The sequence below is a fragment of the Saimiri boliviensis genome, chromosome 7 (assembly GCF_048565385.1).
Source record: "Saimiri boliviensis isolate mSaiBol1 chromosome 7, mSaiBol1.pri, whole genome shotgun sequence".
Classification (NCBI taxonomy): Eukaryota; Metazoa; Chordata; class Mammalia; order Primates; family Cebidae; genus Saimiri; species Saimiri boliviensis.
In genome coordinates this window covers 16,930,207-16,953,643 of record NC_133455.1, presented here as the reverse complement: position 1 = coordinate 16,953,643, position 23,437 = coordinate 16,930,207, and the positions used below count along the sequence as shown (strand labels likewise).

General features: G+C 37.6%; 1 protein-coding gene across 3 annotated transcripts in view; it reads right to left on the bottom strand.

Moving 5' to 3' along the window:
* The window catches only part of MED13L (mediator complex subunit 13L), a 303,530-nt gene that overhangs the window by 164,539 nt on the left and 115,554 nt on the right, over positions 1-23,437 (bottom strand). The window contains exon 1 of one of the 3 annotated variants that reach the window (XM_074402189.1): positions 1-23,437. This exon is cut by the window's left edge and continues 15,603 nt beyond it; it is cut by the window's right edge and continues 22,063 nt beyond it. The exons of the other annotated variants lie outside the window; for them this stretch is intronic. The gene's annotated coding sequence lies outside the window, so the exon portion shown is untranslated. 3 annotated transcript variants of the gene reach the window in all.

Sequence of the window (23,437 nt, the reverse complement as noted above, 5' to 3'; positions counted from 1 at the left end):
TTTTAAATTATAATAAAACTTCTGTCCCAATAAGAAACATCTAGAAATAGCATTGTTAATTCTTCATTCACTTTCCTATGCATAATTCATTCTACTTATCAACTCTATAAGCTATTATTATAGATGAACGCTCTTAATCACTATGAATTTACGACGTCCTATTAGTTGTGGTCATCATATCTGAAATAACAAAGTTACACAATTATGGAGTGATATGATATTCATATTTACATGTTGATGTAAGTGCATGTAAACAAGAATAGGATATATGTGTTCCATGTTCCATTCTATTAGGTACAACGAGCTAAGGTCCCTGTAGTACTTACAAGTGACATCTACAAAGGTCCAGGAATCTTTCCCTTGGGGAATGAGGCGAATCATAATTTAAAAAAAAAAGAAAGGAAAATGGGGTAGAAGCATTTTTATGGAAGTTTTAGCAATTTCATATTTTCTTCTTCCTAAAAAATCAGCTTCTACATAATTATTCTCAAGTATCTCTGGCTTATTCATACACCAAATTTTTGTTGATTCTTTCTCACCAATTTTTAAAACAGAATTGTTTTAACAAGGTATAACTTAAGGCCAGGTCTGGTGGCTCATGCCTTTAATCACGGTACTTTGGAGGCCAAGGCAGACGGAACAGGAGGTCAGGTGTTCAAGACCAGCCTGGCCAACACGGTGAAGACCCATCTCCGCTAAAATTACAAAAATTATCCAGGTGTGGCGGCATGCACCTGGAGTCCCAGCTACTGAGGAGGCTGAGGCAGGTAAACTGCATGAACCTCGGAGGCGGAGGACGCAGTGAGCCACGACTTTGCCACTGCACTCCAGCCTAGGCAACAGAGTGAGACTCTGTCTATACATACATACACACACACACACACATACACACATACACACACACACACACACACACACAGAGTACAACTTAGACATATGTGCATCCATTGTAAATTCTCAACTTAACCAAGAACAGTGAAAATACTTATTTCATCTATTTGAGGATAACCCAAATATTATACTCCGAGGCAGATTACTAAAAATCCCATTTTCAGAAGAGTTATTAAAATGAAGGTGAAGAGAGGAGAAACTGAAATACAATGGATCTTTTAAATCAGCTAGGCAACTATTCACTATTCACATTCATTTTGTATCCCTCAGTCTGGAAAAAGCAAGTTTCTTTTTAACTTTCAATTAGTCATACACCGTCCTGTTTATTTTTTCTCCAGCCATTCTGCCCTTTTGGAGGTGAATCCTAAATTAAATCAAAGACATATAATACACAGACAGTAATTTGGAAGTGGATTTTTGCCCACCCAAACCAGACATTATGCCTTGCCAAGGGAGCAATTCTGTATAAATAAGACTATTCACAAGATAGAAATGATCAGCACAGGATGGGCGCGGTGGCTCATGCCTGTAATCCCAGCACTTTGGGAGGCTGAGGTGGGTGGATCACCAGGTCAGGAGTTCGAAACCAGCCTGACTAACAGGGTGAAACTGCATCTCTACTAAAAATACCAGAATTAGCCGGGCACGCCTGTAGTCCCGGCTACTTGGAAGGCTGAGGCAGAAGAATCGCTTGAAACTGGGAGGTGGAGGTTGCAGTAAGCTAAGATCACACCATTGCAGTTGAGCCTGGGCAACAGAGCAAGACTCTGTCTCAGAGAGAGAGAGAGAGAGAGAGAGAGAGAGGAGAAATGATCAGCACATACCCATTTACCTCCACAGTAGTCACCAGAACTTCAAAGTGCCAAAGAACAGTATCAATGCTTTTGTCTAAAAGATCACAGAGACTCTAGAAGAGACCCTTGATATCATAAACATTCATGACTTTCCAGGAAACCAATAGGTTTCTTAAACTCACAAAAAAACTGCCTAAACATTTTTTATTAACTATGAAAATCACACTCTCCTTCTTTGAAAGTGATCATACTTAAGAAAAAAAATTCTTGGCCACACTGGAACAACATAAAAATGTTTTATTCTTGCTTTACTTTGGTTCAGGTTAAGAACAACTATTTTAAAAATAAAACTCTCCAGATTGTACAGTTTCAATTTTCCACTGCTCATTTTCTATGACAATCTGACCAAGAATTCCCCACAGCCACCCGCCAGGAGGGGGAAAGATAAGCTGATACTCTAAAACCTCATTCTCTGAAAAGTAAGTATCTCTGATAACCTGGTCCAGTTTTTCCAAAAATATTAATGAAAAGGTAACGATATCATAAACTGAAAAGCTGTTTTAGAAATGAGCAAGTCAGGCTTGTCAAAAGGCCAGAAAGGACTTTCTGGAAAGAATGATAAGCATCTTGGAATCTCACTTCTCTCACACACTGAGCTCCAATCTGCAGCCTTTTCCCTCTGAGCCAATGCACTTGATGGGTGTGATAACAGATGGATCATTGTATCTGCCAACTTCCTGTGATGTACTGTATGGGGACTGATAATTTAGTGACTACAGAAGTTCTACAACAGACAATGCAAGCAATACCAGCATTCAGTAAGTAGCTGCATGCAGTCCTCTAACAGTCTGTAGGTGTTGAATATATGCGGATTTTTGTGCAATATAAGCTCTCTACAAGTATCTAAAAACCATTTAAAAAAAAAAAAAAAAACCTTACTGGGCAAGCTAAGAACTAATAGAAAAATAAACGGGAAGAAACAAGTATATCTTATATTCAAAGTGACTTTTTCACTTAAACACTTGAAAACCCTTTGAACAGTGTATGTTTTACTGAAGTTTTCTAAGCAGGTTAACTTAGAAAAATGTATGTATATTTAAAAAGTATACATTGTGGGCTTGGTTTTCAGGCTTTGCAATTGGAAGTTATAACAACCAAAAAATGGCTCTAACCGTTGCCAAATGTCCTCCGGGAAGAAAAAAAAAATCACTCCTATTGAGAACTACTGGAGAAGAACAGTCTAAAGTTCCACTCATTCAATTCTAATGCTTATTTTGGAGGGAAGGGAGGGATGATAAGGAAAGGGGATTGTTTATTTATGGAAATTATACACAAAATAATCAAACATAATCCATATTGTATGTGCCAGCTAAGCACATATTATAATACTAAACAGAGGAAAGGCTATATAAAGACTCAGCACACAAACTGTTCACCAGGTTGCACAGCAAATTGCAAAGGCAACTTCCATTAACCAGCATAAGAAGTATGCTTACTTCTCTTTGCAAAACAGGAAAAAATCATAGCTCTGCCGCAACACTGTGTACAACTGATACTAAAGGTACTTTCTTCACAAATCCTCATCAAATAAACTCTGCATTATGTTGGGTGCAACGCACACAACTTTCAACTTTAACAGATACTACAGTGAAACTCTCTAGGTTTTAGGTTCTGGTTAAAAAAGAACCTTTACGTGTGTGCGTGTGTGTGCGTGTGTGTGTGTGTGTGTGTGCGTGATTCAAAATCCCATTACAAACACATTTTAGAAATATCAATAACAAGGCTGGGCACGGTGGTTCACACCTGTAATCCCAACACTTTGGGAGGCCGAGACAGACAGATCGTTTGAGCTCAGGAGTTCAAGACCAGCCTAGGCAACATGGCAAAACCTTGCCTCTACCAAAAATAAAAATAAAATATTAGCCAGGAGTGGTGGCACATGCCTGTAGTCTCAGCTATTCAGGAGGCCAAGATGGGAGGATCACTTGAGCCTGGAAGGCTGCCATGAGCCCAGATCACACCACTGCACTCCAACCTGGGTGGCAGAGTGAGACTGCATCTCAAAAAAAAAAAAAAAGGAAAGAAAGAAAGAAAAAGAAAAAATATCAGTACCAAATTAAATAATGCCACATTATTCTACTGGCACATCACTGGAATCTGCAACAGGTACTCAAATTGCTGGGCAGAGGATTAGTTTGTCATTTTTGTAGCAACTCTACTGTAATACTATTCTCTAAGTCTAAAGCACAAAATCTCTTTTAAAATATCATTTTAGGATACCCCAAAACATAGCATTTGAAGTAAATGTCCTACGCTAAAACTAAGTATGCTACTTCCACGTGGAAATTTGATTTTTTTTTCTCTTCCTGCTTTTTTTTTTTTTCCTTGCAATTTCACTTACATGCTAATCCTGAGCTACAAGGTAAAAAGAAAGGGAAAAAACAGGCCAGGGCAGTGGTTCACACCTGTAATCCTAGCACTCTAGGAGGCCAAGGTGGGTGGATTTCAAGGTCAGCAGTTTGAGACCAGCCTGGCCAACATGGTGAAATCCTGTCTCTACTAAAAACACAAAACAGCTGGGCATGGTAGTGTGCACACCTGTAATCCCAGTTACTCGGGAGGCTGAGACTGGAGGATTGCTTGAACCCAGCAGGCAGAGGTTGCAGTGAGCCGAGATGGCGCCACTCAACTCCAGCCTGGGTAACAAAGCGAGGTGAAGGGAAGGAGGGAGGCAGGGAGGGAGGGAGGGAACAGACTAACTGTAGGGAATTAAACATCACTTGCTGCACAGTTGCAATTCTCTTCTTAAGAAAAATTTAAAACTAGTAATATTTGAAAACTGTTAGTCTGATTTACTACTGGTAACACCAGGCATAAAGAGAGGAATACTTGATCATTCAATAGAAGGAACATGAGTGAACGGCCACAATTATCCCCAACTAGTAAAAGCCAACAGCACTATTCAACAAAATGAGAACCAATTTCCGCAGTTCGTTTTCTCCTCCTTCCTACATCTCTGCCTCTTTTTTAAGTATGTGAGCAGACCTGCCTTTAAAATTTCCAAGCTGTATCCACAAAACATAGTACTTTATCTTGTAACATTTTCCCTGCCAGTCAACATTGCCTAAAACTCCAACACTGAGTTTTCGTCTAACTGTAGGATTCTTAATGTAAAGGCTCAATCTAAGTAAGAAACAGGAATTCCTAACAATCTAAAACTGCCTGTGCCTGAAGAAGAGCTAAATCTAGCATGACGGTGGACCAGGCTGGTACTGTAATTCTTGGCTCTGCTCAGAAACTGGTCTTAATGGGCTGGAGGACCATGGTAACTAATGTGAGGTCCCTAGATATAGGCAGACAGGTCCTGGGGCTACAGTTCACCCAGTCTGACAAACAGTGTTTTCCAAAGACAGCTCACAATATATCCCATATTACATGCCTTTTCTTACAGCGTGACACGATCACTCTTCCTATCAAGTGGTAGGATCAACACCCCATGCCCTGGATCTGGGTGGCTCTTTGTAACTGCCTCAACAAACAAAATATGGCCAAAGTGACTGTACGTTCATCTCCAAGTCCAGAGAATAAGAAACCAACAGTCTCCACATCCTGACCCAGCAAGATCACTTTTGGAGTGTAACCACCCTGCTGTGTGGAAACCTAGTCCACATGGAGTGGCCACATGTGGTTCTTCTGGCCAACTGTCTCAGCTGACATCCCAGCCAAAAGCCAGCAGGAACCACCAGCTATGTGAATAAAAACACCTCCAGAGGCAATGAGGCCCCAGCCTGATTCAAAGACTCCAGTCTTGGAGTCTTTCCAGTGGAGCCCTCAGACATCTTGGAGCAAAAACTACTGGTCCCTACTGTGCCCTGTCCTAAGTTCTGACTGACAAGAGTCCATAAGCACAATAAAATAAACTGGTTTTTTTGCTACTGAGTTTTGATATTAGATGATACACATCCAATCGAACCACTGTCCCAGGCAGAGCAGATTCATTCATTCACAAAAACAAAATTACAGCACTTCACACTAGAGTTTTGCAATAACATAATCTGGATGATTATTGTTGGATGACAAATCTTTAAGGCAGAAGTAGTATATTGAGAATAGAACTAAATTTCAAATGCACCTGATTTCATTTTAGTAAACACATTATGAACAAAGATACAGATTCAGTGAAATGAAATGCTGAATTTACCATTTATATTACATATTAATATGAAAATTTTTATGAGAACCCTCATAACATATAATAGGGTACTAGGATAGTCTCAGCACTGATGCAAACTGGTTATGTGGCTAAATTTTAAGTCATCTATTTATCCATTCAGCAAGTGAATGGATATCTTAGGCATTATTCTAGGGGCTGAAAATTCAGCCGTGAACAGTTTTTCATAAAACTTTCATTTTAGTTGAGAGAAGCAGAGAGGAATAATTTTACTTATACAAAATAATTCAAACCCATATTAAATGTAGTAGAGACAATACATGATGGAAGGTCAACGGAAGTAGGATTCATATGCCACTTAAGATAATACGGCAGTTTTAAAACAAGAGGCCAAATGTTCTAACGCTCTTCCATTGAGAGGTAGGGCCTGTATTTCTTTCCGCTGAAAAACAGGATTTACGGTTGCTTAAACAAAGAAGTAGGGTGAAAGTCACACCACATAATCTCTACGGCTAGGTTAGAAAAGCCAGGCATTTTCAACCTCATTCAGAAGAACACTCGCTCTGAACTAAGTGCTATGGTCCCTTCATATCTACCATGCAAATAATCAGTGTTTCTCAAATTTGGGCTCTAGAAAATACTTAAGCTTAAAATTCATGCTTATTTGTGTTCATCAGAATGATCTCATAAATGAGTAACATCGTATCGTCTCGATGCCTGTATATGTATGTATAGTTCCCACTCACAGGCTAATGAGAAAAGAGCACAAACCAAAAAGAGGAGAAATGTGATCATCACACCATCCACGGAAGAATAGGTAAGCCAAAATTTAAAGATTTGTTTCTAAGAAGACAGTACAAAATGTTTGCTATGAACAGAAACCTGCATTCAAGTAAACATCAGGTGGCATGTAACATTATGCTCTTAATCTGTATTTTTATCAGTTATACAGTTTTGATTGTATTTAACCTATAAAACCGTTTCAGTTTTATAATCATAGAGCTAGAAGCACAGTGGTATCCAAAAGTCTCTGAAGTCATAATATAATAAAACGTTTTCACTAATAAGAGTGAATATAAATTGGTGACCTTCACAACATATTACACATATAACACATATTACATGCACATTTTCATGAACATTGGATTTTCTTGAATACACTTGAGATCCTAGCTGAACCATGCCAATTATTTTATGTTAACATAAACAGAAGACAGTTGAGGTAAATCATTAGTAAAAATTTAAAAGTCAAAAATTAAGTTATTTTGAAATAATTCTGTGTTTCAAGGAATAGTCTTCTCCCTCCAACTTTGTCTTTACATGGCTAAATCCATTTCATTCTTCAAAGTCTAATTCAAGTACAATTTCCCTGTATGAACATCTCAGGCCACTGCAGCCCAAATGTGGAGCATCTCTAAACTCCCAGATAGTGTCTATGGCATAGGAATGGCATAGACACCCGCTGCTTGACATTGTTAGCTATTCTGTGCATCCGTCTTGTCATTAAGATGGATGATGATATGATGATAACAGAAGTAGTGGTGGTGGTATGATAAAGATGAGGACAACAATGGCAGCAGCTATCAATTACTCAGTGATAATTTATGTTCCAATCACATAATTCACCTCCATACTACTCTTATGAGGTAGATAAACATAATCTCCATTTTATAGATACAGAAATCAAGTAAGAGGAATTATGTAATTTTTCTCAAGGCCACAAAGATAACAAAAACAAATTAGCTAGAAATAGAAAACTCTGACCAAAGTATGGGCTTTTGAAAACTCAAGGGATTTCAGAAATACAGAGGATGTGAATGCTGGGTAAAAAGTATGAAGTACCCGAAATGACATTAAAATCCCAGGGAAACAGGTGTTGGAATCTATTAACAAGCTTTCCAGTATAGTCTTATATTGTAAGAAACAGACTGTACCCAGTGCTATCTTGCTTCCATCCAGACTATGGTATTTCTGAGAATATAGACAACTTAAATAAACTTGTCTAAAAAATACAGCATTGTACCTTCAAAATAGTTAAGAACTCAAAAAATGCTTGTGACTTTTATACCTTTATACAGACACAATTTTGTTTTTGAGACAGAGTTTCGCTCTTGTTGACCAGGCTAGAGTGAAATGGTGCAATCTCAGCTCACTGCAACCTCCACCCCTCAGGTTCAAGAGATTCTCCTGCCTCCGCCTCCCGGGTAACTGGGATTACAGGCACCTGCCACCACGCCCAGTTCATTTTTGTATTTTTAGTAGAGAAAAGGTTTCATCATGCTGGCCAGGCTGTTCTTGGAACTCCTGACTTCAGGTGATCTGCCCGCCTTGGCCTCCCAAAGTGGATTAAAGGCATGAGCCACCTCACCCGGCCTAACATAAATTTTTAAAACCCATTATTTAAATTCTGTATTTGTTAAAATCTAAAATGATCTAATTACTCTATAAAATAAATTTTATAAAGCATAGCTCTATTCTTCAGATTTTAAAGCCTAGCCTTAGAAGGAAAAAAATTGTAATTTCAATGATTTTCAAGGACTTCTTACTTATCACGGTTTGTTGTTGTTAGGTACAGAGACTAGGATACAGGACAGGGAAGGATAGTAATAACATTGAAGCTGTAAAGAAAGTGAAAGAACTGAAGACCTCCCGGGTGATCCCTGGAATTCTCGCTCAGTGTTCTTTTCTGCAAGTGAAGCACAGGCCAAGCTGGAATGCTCACAAAGCTACAGTCTTTTTACGGGTTCCATCTAGCTCTAGATTTTTAAGATTCAGTAAGGTGGGTGGTAAATTAAGCTGCTGCTGCTTTCCCACAGACTGGTTTCTGGCCATCAGGACAAATCTGGGGAAGCTCAATTAACACACATCTGACCTTGGTCAAGTCATAATTCCTCAAAAAATATCTGCAATATATTGACCAACCAGAAAATTCTAAGCAAATATTAGTGACTGGCAGTAAAAGGTGTGAACACTTTATTCTGCAGCATTTTTTGTTTTATTTTGCTTAACAAATCATTCTAAGCTACTAAAGTTCAAGGTATTTTGAGATAACTAAAATTTCTGAATTTGATGTTTTCTTTAGTATTTAAGAAGAAAGAAAAGAAAAAAGTGATTGATTTCAAATCAAACCACCCTTAAGTGCCTATCTGACTAGTAACTGCTGAAATTCAGGGTGATTTGCACATTTGGTGAATGAAAGACACCACGAAACCTAACAGAGCTGAAACATATTTCTGGATCCTCTCAATCCACAATGATTACCACCTTTGTTTTAACAAAAGTGGTCATGAAGAGACTGGACTACAGATGAGACACTGAGCTTTTATTTACATGCCAGGCCCCCACACTGCTAAGCAAACGCCTGAATCAAGAACATCACAGAGCATGCTTCTCAAATCTTAACTATTCCAAATCCAACATTTCAAGTTTTGAAAAAAGTAAACTTTATACAGTGTCCTATATCTTACTGTTACATAAACTAAAAGATAAAACACAAGCCAATTTAAAGATGGTTGATGAAAACTTGGTAGGTTTGCTAAATTACACTCAGCAGAGAACAGTACATTATAATGCAGATTCTTTTTTTTTTTTTTTTTTTTTTTTTTTTTCAAAGAAGGATATCACATTCCCTAGAGAAAATACCGCCTTGCAGGGGTCAGTATTTTAACCCTACCAAGTGATCCCAGTTGACTACTGAAATGTTTTGTCACCTAACATCAAAGCTTTTAAAATGTTTTGTTACATTTACCTTGATTTAAGAGAAAGGATAAATGACCCTCCTATAGTTACCGTATCATTTTAAAAAATATCTTCCCAATCTGATTTTAAACTCAAGGGTAGAGAACACGTCTTTTATCTTTTTTGTTTAATATAGTACCTAGCAAAAGGTATTAGCAATATACTTGCTGAGAATGCTTTAAATATTTGCTGGATAGGCTGTGCATGGTTGCCTCATGCCTACAATGCCAGCACTTTGGGAGACCAAGGCGGGCAGATCACCAGAGGTCAGGAGTTTGAGGCCAGCCTGGCCAACACGGTGAAACACTGTCTCTACTAAAAATACAAAAATTAGCCAGGCATGATGGTGTGCACCTATAATCCCAGCTATTTGGGAGGCTGAGGCAGGAGAGTTGCTTGAACTGGGGAGGCAGAGACTGCAGTGAGCCGAGACTGTGCCACTGCACTCCAGCCTGGGTGAAAAGACCAAAACTCCATCTAAAAAAAACAAAAATTTTTGCTGGATAAATAGATAAATGCCAGCTAATATAGTTTCCAAAGGCAGACAGAACCTTTAAAACAATTTTAAGAATACACTTTCTTTTTATAACTCATCTAGGATAAAATTATCAAAAAGAAAAATTTGTATACAGTGAGCATAAACACACTCCCTCTCCTTAATTTTCTTCCAGAGCATTTACCGCCACCTAACGCACTTAATATTTACACATATTTACTGTCTGTCTCCTCACTCCATCCCCAATTACAGTGTAAGCTTAATGAAGATAAAGATCTGTCTGTTTTGTTTCAAGGTTGTATCCTCAGTACACAAAGTGTATGTCCTGGAACACATTAAACATTGAATGAGTAATGAATCATCTTTAGGATTCATTACCACTGTTCCTGTTTTTTCTAGCAGTAACTTTAAAGCTCTCGTTATACAGTGATAATGAGGATGTTTTACAGATATGTACATGTATGTGTACACACACACATAGATAAAAACAAAAATTATTTCATCTCTCATGAAATGTTGCCATCTTTAAGGTATAAATAAAGCAGCTACCTGGAAAGGAACATGTTAGAGAAAGCAAATCATCATATCCACGTCTAACAACAAAAAGGATGCAGAAAAGTAGGTAAATATTAAAACTGGTTTAAAAACAAAACTTTCAACAACAATCAAGTCATCCCTAAAGTTAAATCTCTCTGGAGCAGAAACTGATTCAGCACCGACTTACAAATTATCACATTACTAACATCAGGTCTCACCAACAAATGAAGTTACCTTAGGGAGGTTTCTAACTAAAGTCCGTCCTATTATGTAGGAAAAGTGGCTGAAATGGTAGTCATCGCATTTAATCTGATTAATTTTTAAGTGCTTATCTGCTTTGTTAGACTATAAATTCCCTGTCCGAAGGGGCAGCTATGACTGTTGTGCTTTTTGTTTCGTTCAGCTGCTAATATTTCATTATTTGTTTAAACGTGCGTGTTTTTTTAATGTCTCCTGCCCATTAGAACGTAATTGTGAGAGTAGAGAGACAACAGGGCTGAGTATGACAAATAAATATGTGTTGAATTCAACACAGAGATGAGATGTCAATAAAATTAACCTTCAATCCACAACTTTATGGCAAGGCAATTCAGTTATCACATTAAATATCCATACAAGGTACCTAATATAAAGGCAATCAAATAAGCCACAATTAATCTGTTAACATTCTATATTCAAACCAAAAATAAAGCTATGCATAACTAGCTACTGTAATTATATAAATGAAGGGCTATAAACATTAGGTGGCAGCAGCAGTACACTGTATTATAATCCTGAAACTGGTTTTTTTCATATATAGAAATCTGACCCAGAAATAGGGTTTAACAAATAGCTTCACATATAAAATGTACAAAAGGAACTGAAAATACAGTAACAAAATATGCAAATACAATTATTCCTTTGTATCCAGATTTTTTATTATTTCTATAAATGAAATAATTGAGCAGTATAAAAGTGTTGGCAGTTTTTTATAAATGTTTTCACATTTTTGCTTTATCCTAACTCTCTGACAGTCTACATCCAAGTTGCCAGCTCTACCTTCAAAATGACATCTAAAAAGTAAGCGCTTCTCACCACCCTCACCACAGGGATTCTGGTAGAAACCGTCCGCATCATCAATCTGGACTATGACAACAGCCTCCTGTGGGATCTCTGCTTCTGTCTTGACCCTCCCCAACCCGTATCTTCTCCATGTAGTAGCTAGAGGAATCCTTTAAAATGGTCAAGTTAGCTCACTCATGAGCTAACTGGGTCTGCTCGGTACCCTTCAATGGCGTCTCAACTCAGACAGAGGTTCTACTCTAGTCTTCTGCACCCTTCATAAATCGTCCCCCAAACCCTACCCCAACTTCACTCCCACTACTCTTCTCCTTGCTCACACCACTCAAGCCATCGGTTCTTCATCAGACCAGTTACACTCCACCCAATGAACTTTGTATTTGCTGTTCTCACTCCCTGAAATGCTCTTCTGACAGATATCCATCCCCATACCTCTTTGAGGTCTCACTTCATATGCCACCCAGTCAGATTTTCTCTGACTACTCTACTTAAAATAGCAACCATCCTCCTTCACTGCTTCATTTTTCTCCATGTCACTAATCAGCATCTGGTATATTTTATATTTTATGTGTTTACTTCTTTACTATCTTCTCTACCAGAGCTAAAAATCCACAGGCACCAAGATTTTAGTCTGTTTTCCTCACTACTTTATTTTCAAAGCCTTAAACAGTGCCTGGTAAATAGTAGCACTTAAATACTTGCGCACAAGTAATTTCTCTTATCAAATAAGTAAATAGCAATAGTCCTACAGCTGTTCCCTAACCAAGAGAAAAGATGTCATTAAAAGTCAGACACAGTGGCTCATGCCTGCAATCCCAGCACTTTGGGAGGCCAAGGTGGGTGCATCACCTGACAGCAGGAGTTTGAGACCAGCCTGGCCAACATACTGAAACCCCATCTCTACTAAAAATACAAAAATTAGCCGGGCATGGTGGTTCACACCTGTAATCCCAGCTACTCAAGACGCTGAGGCAGGAGAATCACTTGAACGAGGGAGGCGGAGGTTACAGTGGGCTGATATCGCACCACTGCACTCCAGCCTGCAAAACTGAGACCCAGTCTCAAAAAAAAAAAAAAAAAAAAAAAGTTGGCTTTATTTACTATTTTCTAAGTTCAAGTATGCACAATTGATGTATGTGTACATGAAAATAAAGTGACACTTTTATATTACACACAATTCTAAAGCATTATTAAGTCAAATTTGTTCAAGTGACCATTGTAATATGATGGAATTATATGCTTAAAATTTTAAAGTATTCTTACACTGTCCTTAATTATTAGAACTGCAAGCAACCAAGCTCTTCCTTATATTCGAATCAAACAGGTGAACTCAAACTGACTGTCTTGTTTTATCTTATCTACTGACAAGCTCTGTGGGCTCAGCCTCTGCTGGCTTCAGAAAGAGAAAGAATTACAGGTTTGCTCTCAGCCAAATGACTCTATAATCGGTGTTGATTGCTTAATTCTGAACTACATCAGTAGCTAACCACTGATTATGAAATGCCCAGATTTTGTCTATTTTCGTTACTGTTTACATACTGTAGAATAAACATTTGAGCAAGAAATACAGATACTAAAAGACCTCGAGAAATTTTCAAAATACAAAACACCTGCCAGGTACAGTGGTTCCGCCTATAATCCCAGCACTCAGGGAGGCCAAGATAGGGCGGGAGTGAATCACTTGAGCCCAGAGGACACAGCAACACCTTGTCTCAAAAAAAAAAAAAAAAAAAGAGGGAGATCGAGAAAACAAAGAATGAATGAATGATTACCAAAGCCACAGAAATTTAGCATGCTCTGGCTTCTTGAAAGTCTACTTAGAAAGATCCCAATTTCTGGCCAGGCATCGTGGCTCACACCTGTAATCCAAGCACTCTGGAGGCCAAAACAGGCGGATCACCTGAGGTCGGAAGTTCAAGACCAGCCTGACCAACATGGTGAAACCCCGTCTTTATTTTAAAAAAAAAAAAAAAACTAATAATAAAATAAAAAAAGAAAGATCCTAATTTCTAATGGGTATGTTCTGAAGATTCACTTGTAAGTCAATGATCTGGATTCCAGAAAGTTGTTCTCCTACAGGAACAACATTAAGTATTAGCTAGGTTCCCAGCTTGTTCCCAGCAGCTGGTATCAGATTATACTTTCTCTCAGAGCTGACTCATCTCCATCACTCTCTAGGACTCCCTTCTTCTAAACTGTTTCAATCCAATTTTGCATTAAATGACTTTTGTGGCCCTAATCCTTGGGGCCTAACCGATACAAACAACGATCCTACTTGCTACATGTCACTATAAAAACAATCAAACAAACTGCAAGGCAAAGCAAGAAAGGAAGAATAACTGAGATTACTTATATCTCCAGAGAGAGAGAGACCTCACTAGGTTGTTCAAATTCACAGACAGGATATTCAAGTTACAAATCCTAAACCACGTAAAATTAATACAAAAACTATTTCCAAGTAAGCAGAAAATCAGAGCCATTAGTACTTTACAGGTTATGGATTGGCTAAAAGAGACCACACAATGGTTCACCTCCTTTATATCCCCAATTATTTTGCCAATGCTACAGAACTTCATAGAAGCCAGATGGTTACACAGAGTCAAGGAAAAGGCACACAGGCAGCTTATCTTTGCTTAGCTTTTCCTTTGCCTCTGTCTTCCATACACACAGCACACAAGGAAGGATTCTGACTGAGCTGGGAAATTCCTACTTCACTGCCCCAAAAGCTTAATTCACCACCATGAAGTACTCACACCATTAACTCATGTGATTCCATTTAAAAGAATGTTTCACAAAATTACTAAATCAAACTCAGCTATCATCAAAGAAGTTTACATCCTCATTTTGGATGAGAAAGTAAAGGTGGTGCCCAACTACTCCTCAAATTTCCCCCATCTCTAGTCCTTCACTGTCCCAAAGAGTCCAGCTTCCAACAGTTCAATCATGAAAGTGAACTCAGATACCATTTCTAAAATTCTGGGAAATTCCAAAACTGAGTTTGATCTGAGGATCTTTGTCCCAAATCTATTTTCTCATGAAAAATTCCCTAAGGAAACAGCATACCCCAAAACACAAAACTTTCTCCCAAAAGCAAGCTCAAAATAAGTTCTCCATGTTGGAGAAATCAATGAGGCTAATACAACTAATAGCTGACCCAGTATAGTTTTTAGTACGAATTCAGAGTATATTTTCTGAAACTCCAACTACTTTATGCAAACATTTTTAAAGATTAACTGAGATAACATGTAAAGGTGCTTAAAACTGTGTCTCCAGCAGAGAATATGATCCATAAAAGTGAGTGGGTTCTGTTTTCCCACAATGTCTGGGCACTGAGTCTGATATGCAATTACCAACATGAAATAATAACCTCTCTCTGGCTGCTGTACGTTAACTTATCTAAGGAATGTATTTGCTATCTAATAATCAACATTTATGCTACAACACTGCTTCAAGTTGCACTTCACTACATCACTGTACTGTTTCTGTTCAGTGGCTGCTCCATTTAATTAATCCCATACCACTTATAAGGTAATTACATGTATCTGAACATCTAACAAAGTAGCATTGCAGGGCACATACTCTGTCGTCAGCACCCTGATTCCCTATTGTGATCCTATTTTCTTCATATGGCCATTTAAATAAAACTGGCTTATCAATACCATCTTCAGAACAACAAATTAATATCTGCTTCATACCAAATAAGGTGGCCAAACGCCTACCTACTCTCTACTGTTTGACAAGGCAATGCCAATGTCAACCAAACCAATAACAGTCCTAAATGGCAGATAGAAAACTTTAACAAGGAATCCTGATACTCAGTCTCTATGCACATCACTATATATCCTTAAGTAAAGGACTCCATGGTTTGCATTCAAAGATTTCCTCATCACAGGCTGAAAAACAATCTAGAGCAGGTGTTCTGGAACCAAATTCAGGGCAGGTGGATGCTTGGTCTAGCTCATCTAAAAAGTCCCTTCCAGTACTGAAATTCTAGGCTTTCCTGCTTCTATACAGTTGTTAAAATAAATGGCATACAGTTCCTCATGATTCACTTCAAGTACTTCTTTTCTTTGAGACAAGGTCTCACTCTGTCACCCAGGCTGGAGTGTAGTGGTGCAATCACAGCTCACTACAGCCTTGCCAACATGACAAAACCTCGTCTCTACCAAAAAAAAAAAAAAAAAAAAAAAATACAAAAATTAGTTGAGCATGGTGATGCACACCTATAACCCCAGCTTCTTGGGAGGCTGAAGCACAAAAATTGCTTGCATCCCAGAGATGGAGGTTGCAGTGAGCCAAGATCACACCACTGCACTCCAGTCTGGGCAAGACTCTGTCTCAAAACAAACAAAAAAATTAAAATCTCTAAATAACCTAGACTCTAAGTATACACCAAAAAAAAAAAAAAAAAAAAAAAAACTGTCAAATATTTGTCTATTAAAACAAAAACAATTCCTTCTCAAATATTTATGGTGGCCCTACCATGCATAAGAAGGTACTACCGAGATAAAAGAATAACAAATACAGTCCTGGGCCCATTGCCTCAGAGAAGATAAAACATATATCCATTTAACCAATATTCAACAAATATTATGCAAACTCTGTGCTTCTAAGAGTGGCTAATCCAGTGTACACTGTGGTCAAGTTAGGTCAAAAACTGTAAAAAGACAGTCAAGCTAAAACTTATTAAAAACAGCTTCTTTGGATAAGTCTTTGTAGCAATGTGTAAGAAAAAAAAACCAGCTTCTTAGCTTTTCCTATTACAAATGACAGGGATACCATTTTCTAAAACTCTGATATCATTTATCACTTCACATAGTAAAAAAATAACATCTGACTTCACTATATTTGTATAATTTGGCCACTAATAATTTCACATTCTTCAGGGTATAGCTATAAATTTCTGTTTGAAACTTAAGAGAAATAACCACACAGTTCTATACTATCAGACTCTTTACATCATGAGTAATTTTTATCAGTTGCAACAAAAGTAAAACAAAACTCTTTTACTGTTACTATTATCCTTGCCAAATATAACCTCTGTAAAAGGTATGGTAAAATATGTCCATACCTATAAAACATGCCTCCAGGCAACAGAGCAGTCTTTGACTTATAAGCAACCTCAAGAAGGTAGTCTTGTACTAACAACCCTGCAAAAGACATCTCGACAGCACGACATGCTAAAGATTTCTTTGTAGGCTTTCAAAGAACCTACCTTTAATATACCAAACTGTAATTTTTCCACCTTACAAGAGGAATTGGGTACTTATACTTTTTACAACATTCATCCTTATATTGTTCAAATATTTTTATACAGTGAGCATATGTTAATTTCACGATCATAAAAAATAATTTTAAAAATCTATTTAAGAAACTACCATATTAATGTTACTGAATAATAACATGTAATTCTCACATATACTGTTGAAAGATGGGTTTTATTTTTTTAACAGCAACAAAACAAAACTCAGCCAAGCATGGTGGGACACACCTGTAATCCCAGCTACTTGGCAGGCTGAGGAAGAAGAATTGCTTCTCCTGGCCAGGGAGGGGTAAGTTGCAGTGAACTGAGACCACACTACTGCACTCCAGCCTGGGTTACAGAGAAAGACTCTATCTCAACAACAACAAAAAAAAAAAGTCTCTTGGGTTTTTTTTTTTCTTTCAAGCAGCTAGGAATGATTTAGTGTTAAAGTCATTCATTTCCATTCATTCATGTATATAAACATACATATACACACTGATTTAAAAAAATTTTTTTTCAGAAGATTAATAAAATTCAAGTATTTCCTTAATTTCTCACTTGGAATGCCAATACCTCAACCCTCTGCCCTACAATTATAATTTGCTTTTAAAAAAGAGCCAATATTAAATACATTTTTGTGGAACTATATAAAGCCATATATTAAAATTACTATAGCCGGGCGCGGTGGCTCAAGCCTGTAATCCCAGCACTTTGGGAGGCCGAGGCGGGTGGATCACGAGGTCAAGAGATCGAGACCATCCTGGTCAACATGGTGAAACCCCGTCTCTACTAAAAATACAAAAAACTAGCTGGGTGTGGTGGCGCGTGCCTGTAATCCCAGCTACTCAGGAGGCTGAGGCAGGAGAATTGCCTGAGCCCAGGAGGCGGAGGTTGCGGTGAGCCGAGATCGCGCCATTGCACTCCAGCCTGGGTAACAAGAGCGAAACTCCGTCTCAAAAAAAAAATTACTATATAATAGTTGATGGTGAACCTTGTAAATGGGATTACACTTCTCTCCTACAAAATAAGACTGCTACTACAAGTGGCTCAAAAAGGAAAAAGAAAAATTAAATCTGAAAAATGTTTATGTCAATGACAAAGAAGTGTTTTATATAGTAACAGCTAAATGTAAAATCACCAAAAAAGTGATGTCAAGTTAACAATACACACTAAAAACTTCTTTACTTGTTTTATATCTATTATCTATCTCTGTATGTATCTATATCTACATATAGATATAAGTAGTTTATCTTGATTATTTTTGGGAAAGAGGAGAATAAAAGAAAGGCAAAATAACTGAAATTTAGGTTACTTCCTAGAGAAAGGAGGCTTTGCTTTTAAGAAGATGAGGAATATAACACTGTTCCTCTAAACAATCGCCAACCACACTTTGAAATCTTTCACTTGTCTTCAATTAGCCATGTGGATTTGTTCCTCAGTATTGCCTTTGACCCACTTTTCTCACCACTTCCTAAGTCACCTTATTAAAGCATGGCTCTAATGATGTTTTTAAACTCACTACCTAAAAATAGTCTAATGATCTTATAACTACTATTTTTGTTCCCACCCACTACCAACTCACTGTTGAAGATACTTTGATCACGTCTTGTATTCATACCTTTGCTCATGCACTGCACCATGTGCCTAGAAGAGGGTACCCTGCTCCCGTCTCTGCTTATTACTATGTCATGTTTTCCATAAGACTTTCCTCATATCCTCCAAGTAGACTAACTTCCCTCTTTCCTCACTTAAGGCATTCTTATGTTTATATCCTAGAACTTTTCATATTTTGTCATATCTTGTAGTTAGTTATATACAGTAAGTCTTATACCCCCCTAGAAAGAATTGCCTAGAGCTCAGCTGTCATGCCCTATTGGTAAATACATTCCCCCCAACAACCCTTGAAAGGAATTCTGCATGGTTTAGATAATATGTTTGATTGATTGATTCACCTCAACTTCCATCTGTGAGGCATGCTTCCCGTATTTTTCTTTTTTAATTATCATTTGACAAAGAGGGCTGGCTTTAAAAAGAACAGCTCAGGCTACGGCCAAAAAAAAAAAAAAAATCAAATGATTATTAACAAGTAAGTTACTTAAAGAACAGTATCCGGTACTTGTATCAGAATTTTACATTTCTTCTAAATGTCAAATTCCCCAATAATATTAAATCAGGCCTTGAAGAGTGGGTAACATTTGGAAGAAATCAACAGGGAGATTAAGTAGAGATGGGAAATACAGATGACCTAAGCATAATAAACAGCATGAATAAAAACACAGAAAATAAGTTAGGCATTGAGAATCGTTTGGCTAGATATGAGTAAGCGGACATTAGGTTCCTTTCATATGCCCCAATAGTGCCTGGAGCTTATCTGGCAATATAAAATATTTAATAAATGAATCATGATAAAATGACCATTTTTAAAGGGCTAAGGAAGAAATGGAAGACAGAAAAAGAAAGGTGTTAATTCTTTCACTTTGACCTCTGACAGTTACGTTCTTTAAATATATCTATTTTTAATAAATAAATAAATTCATTTCCCTTGAAGTTGATCAAATACAAAATTAGACTCAAGTATAAACATTTAATAAACGCATGCATGGACAGATTTAGCTGTCAAATGAATGGCTCTAAATGCAAGAATCTCTATAAAGACCTAATTGGAATCAGAGCTGATGCTGAGATCGCTGCGATACCAGTATGGCCCTAAGCCAAATCTCTTTACTCGCTGACCATGCAAGCTGTGTCACTGGACACTAACTTCACACAACATGTAACAAGCCCCCAAGTGTAAAGTTCTCTTGTGTCCGCCTAAGGCCAGAGCCTTACAAGTAGTGCCTGCTTGTCAACGTACTCAAATCTTATTACAACAAAGTCTTCGAAAGCAAATCCGAGAAGGCAAAAAAATAAGTCATTTCTACTCTTCTTAATATCTAGATCTTGTCATAATTTAGTAAACCAAACTTCTATAATCAATGAGGTGGGAAAGACTCTGTGCCCCAGGCTGGCATTCTAAACCTCCCACAACCAGGTCTGAGCTTCCATTCTGGTCTCATGTTCCACTACTACTCCACCTTTGCCGCTAGGTTTCACTAAATGCTCCTATACAAGCTCCTCTAACACTTAAGATAATCTACCGTTTCTCGGACCTCCCACAAAATTCAGGCATACCACTCTCACATCTGTTATTTCCTCATTCTTATTATTATCTGTTTATTCAGTTCTAAGCCAGCAAACAGTGAAAACTTATTTTTATTTATGAGCAACCTAGAATTATAGAAAGACAGGAGCTTTGAAATTAGTTTAGTCTAGATAAGAAACCCAGATATGCTGCTTCCTGGGTGTGTGGCCTTAGGTAGGTCATTGAATTTTCTCAATCTAAGTTTTTTTCTTTTATAAATATAATCTATCACATATCACTACCAGTTGTTCTAAGAATCAGAACTATGGGATGTAAAGGACCAAGCACTACACTAGGCACATAGTAGGGACTCAACACACGGATGCCATTGCTATCATTCAGCTTTGTCTCTGACTCCAACCCACTCCCCTATAGGTCTATCACAACATCTTACTGTTAAAAAATGGGAAAACTTCAGAGGACTAGAAGAGTAAGGGGAAAAAATGAAGAAAACTAAAGAGAATAAACTAGTCCCATAAATTTCATCTTAACTAAGGTTATAGCAAGAAAAATCTCTTAGGGGTGAGGAGTGGAGATATTTAGTTATGAATTTCTGTTATTGAAAATAAATGTATATAAGAGGTCTTCATGAAGAAGTCAATTTTTATATATAATTGGTTGAGATCAAAGATGTCTTAAGTTACTATAGAAATGTCTGAACTGTTAAATGCTTTAAGTAAAAATGTGTCTTCATATCCTACCTTCAAATTGCTTCCTCAATGAAAAAGAAAATTATTTTAAAAGGTATCATGAAGAAACTCCATTAGCAAGGGGTTAGGACAGAGATTTAACAATAAACGCATATAATAAAACTCCTTTGGTACAGTGATATTAGAATAAAACATGGTACTAAAGTACATATGGCCTTTAGAAAAATGCGATGTGAAGAATCCTACAAAGTGGCTGAAACTGAGCAACAAGAAGTCACACTACAATGGACCTAAAGGCAGGAATAAATCTACAGCAGGTTTTCGAAAATCAAAATTAGCCATAATGTGCAAAAATAAAATGATGCTGTCTGTCTCTAGTGGCTATGGGAACTATACAGACTAATTAGTGCCTTATTTCTAACATTCCTAAGGGTGAAAGTCAACATGTGAAGGAACAGAGACAGGGACGCAAAAGGTAAAGCAGGTCTTTTAGAAATACATTTCCTAAATGCAAGAACATTCAGATACATCAACACTCAACTTCTACTCCCTATCCTTTCTCACCTTTATACTTCTGTGTATTTTCTTCGGTTTCTCCAGATTCCCAAATGCCAAATCCTACTTACTTGGGCCACTCAAATACAATCTCTTCTTTTTCCATTACATTCAATGAAAAGTGGTCCCTCTCCCTTCAGAATCTTCTAAGTTTTTTCATCTTTCAGTATTTGCAGGCTCTATCCTATATGAAAATATATTTGTTTCATACAGGTTCTCTCTCCCCTGCTGGATTATAAATTCCTTGAAGATAGAATCTCCATTTAAAGTCCCCCCAAGGGCTGTGAAAAAGATTAAATTCTCTGAAAATGCCTGCCAAATCAAAGAGGAATAAAAAGTAGTTTTTGCAAAGTTTGAAATAATTTTCAGCATAATTTTACTCCAGCATAATTATATTACTGCTTCCATTTCTAAACAAACTTTAACAGCAGCAATGGTTCACATCCTGCTCACAATAGGTAATAGAGATATTGTTTGCAATTTTCTGCTTTGCTTGGAGATAGGTGATTAAAGTGTTAAATTTTGTCTGCAGGTAAAGTTTCTTCAACTTCAAGAATATGCCTACCACCCAAAGAATGCAAGCCACAATCTGGTACATTTCATATCATCCTTGGGGAACTTCCCACCCACTTGTCCTCGCTTGCCACCTTCCCTGCTCTATCAGAAGATTAGAGGGGCATGGAGGTAAAAATTTGGAGTTACAAGACTCAGTCTTTACAAAAACCCAATGGTGTGAGGGAAAAAGCTATCAAGGAGAGGAGGACTGTTTAAGAATGGAAAACAAATTTAGGAGAAATAACTAAATGAAACGTGAGTACTGTAGTGTGGTTAATAAGAAAATGCCCTTATTTCTTAAAGGTGCATACTGAACATGGTTTGTGAGACTTGCTTTAAAACTTTCAAGAAAAGGTAGACAAAATAAACATTATATGATATTATTAACTAGTATTAAATATCGGTGAAATGTATATGGGAGTTCAGTATAATATTCTATTCTATCTAGATTTTCATATATTTGACATTTTTCACAATAGATATTAAAAAGAGCAGAAAAAAATTCTGAGTCTGTGAGACCTGAGTCTGTTGAGACCTGGAATCCAGGTAGAACACACACCAGGTAGGACATGTATGAATAGATGAGATAAGTTACTAAACCTCTCCCAGCCTTGTTCTTCATCTGCTGAAAAATGACAGGAATACGAGGCTCAGAATTCTCCAATAATTAAATTAGTGTGTAACATGATTAAGGCAATGACATCATGTGTAACTATACAATAAATGTTAGCTATTACTACTATTCATATTCCTCCTGAAAGGTGGAATAATCTGATTAAAGAGTCTTATTTTCTTACTATACACAGAACTGACTGAGGGGAGAAGAGTATTTAACTGGAAGAAAAGATTGCTCACCTTTCTCAGTCTATTTGCCAAGAGATTATGGAGCAGCTAAAAGCCACAAAATGGAACAAAAGAAGGAAGCCAGAGTGCCACCTTCATAAGCAAGAGAAAGCAGAGAGCACATTCTGATAGCTACCACAAATCCCCATCCCACCACCACAAATAATAGCATAGAAAAGAACAGGAAGCAATCAATTTCTGTAATAGCAATAGCCAGATATATGTCATTAACAACAAAAATCAGTTTTAACCACATGCAATAAAGAATTAAAGTTAAGTGTTGTGCCCCCTTAAAGGCCAAAAGCCAAGTTAAATTCACTCTCCTGGGCGAGGTGCAGTGGCTCACGCCTATAATCCCAGCACTTTGGAAGGCTGAGGGGGGTGGATCACCTGAAGTCAAAAGTTTGACACCAGCTGGCCAACATGGCAAAACCCCGTCTCTACTAAAATTACAAAAATTAGGCCGGGTGATGCGGTTCATGCCGTAATCCCAGCACTTTAGGTAGCTGAGGTAGGTGGATCGCCAGGTCAACGACTCTACTAAAAATACAAAAATTGGCTGGGCGTGGTGGCCCACACCTGTAATCCCAGCTACTTAGGAGGCTGAGGCAGGAGAATCGCTTGAACCTGGGAGGCAAAGGTTGCAGTGAGCCAAGATCACACCATTGCACTCCAGCCTGGCAAAGGGTGAGTCTCTGTCTCTGGGGGGTAGGAAAAAAAAT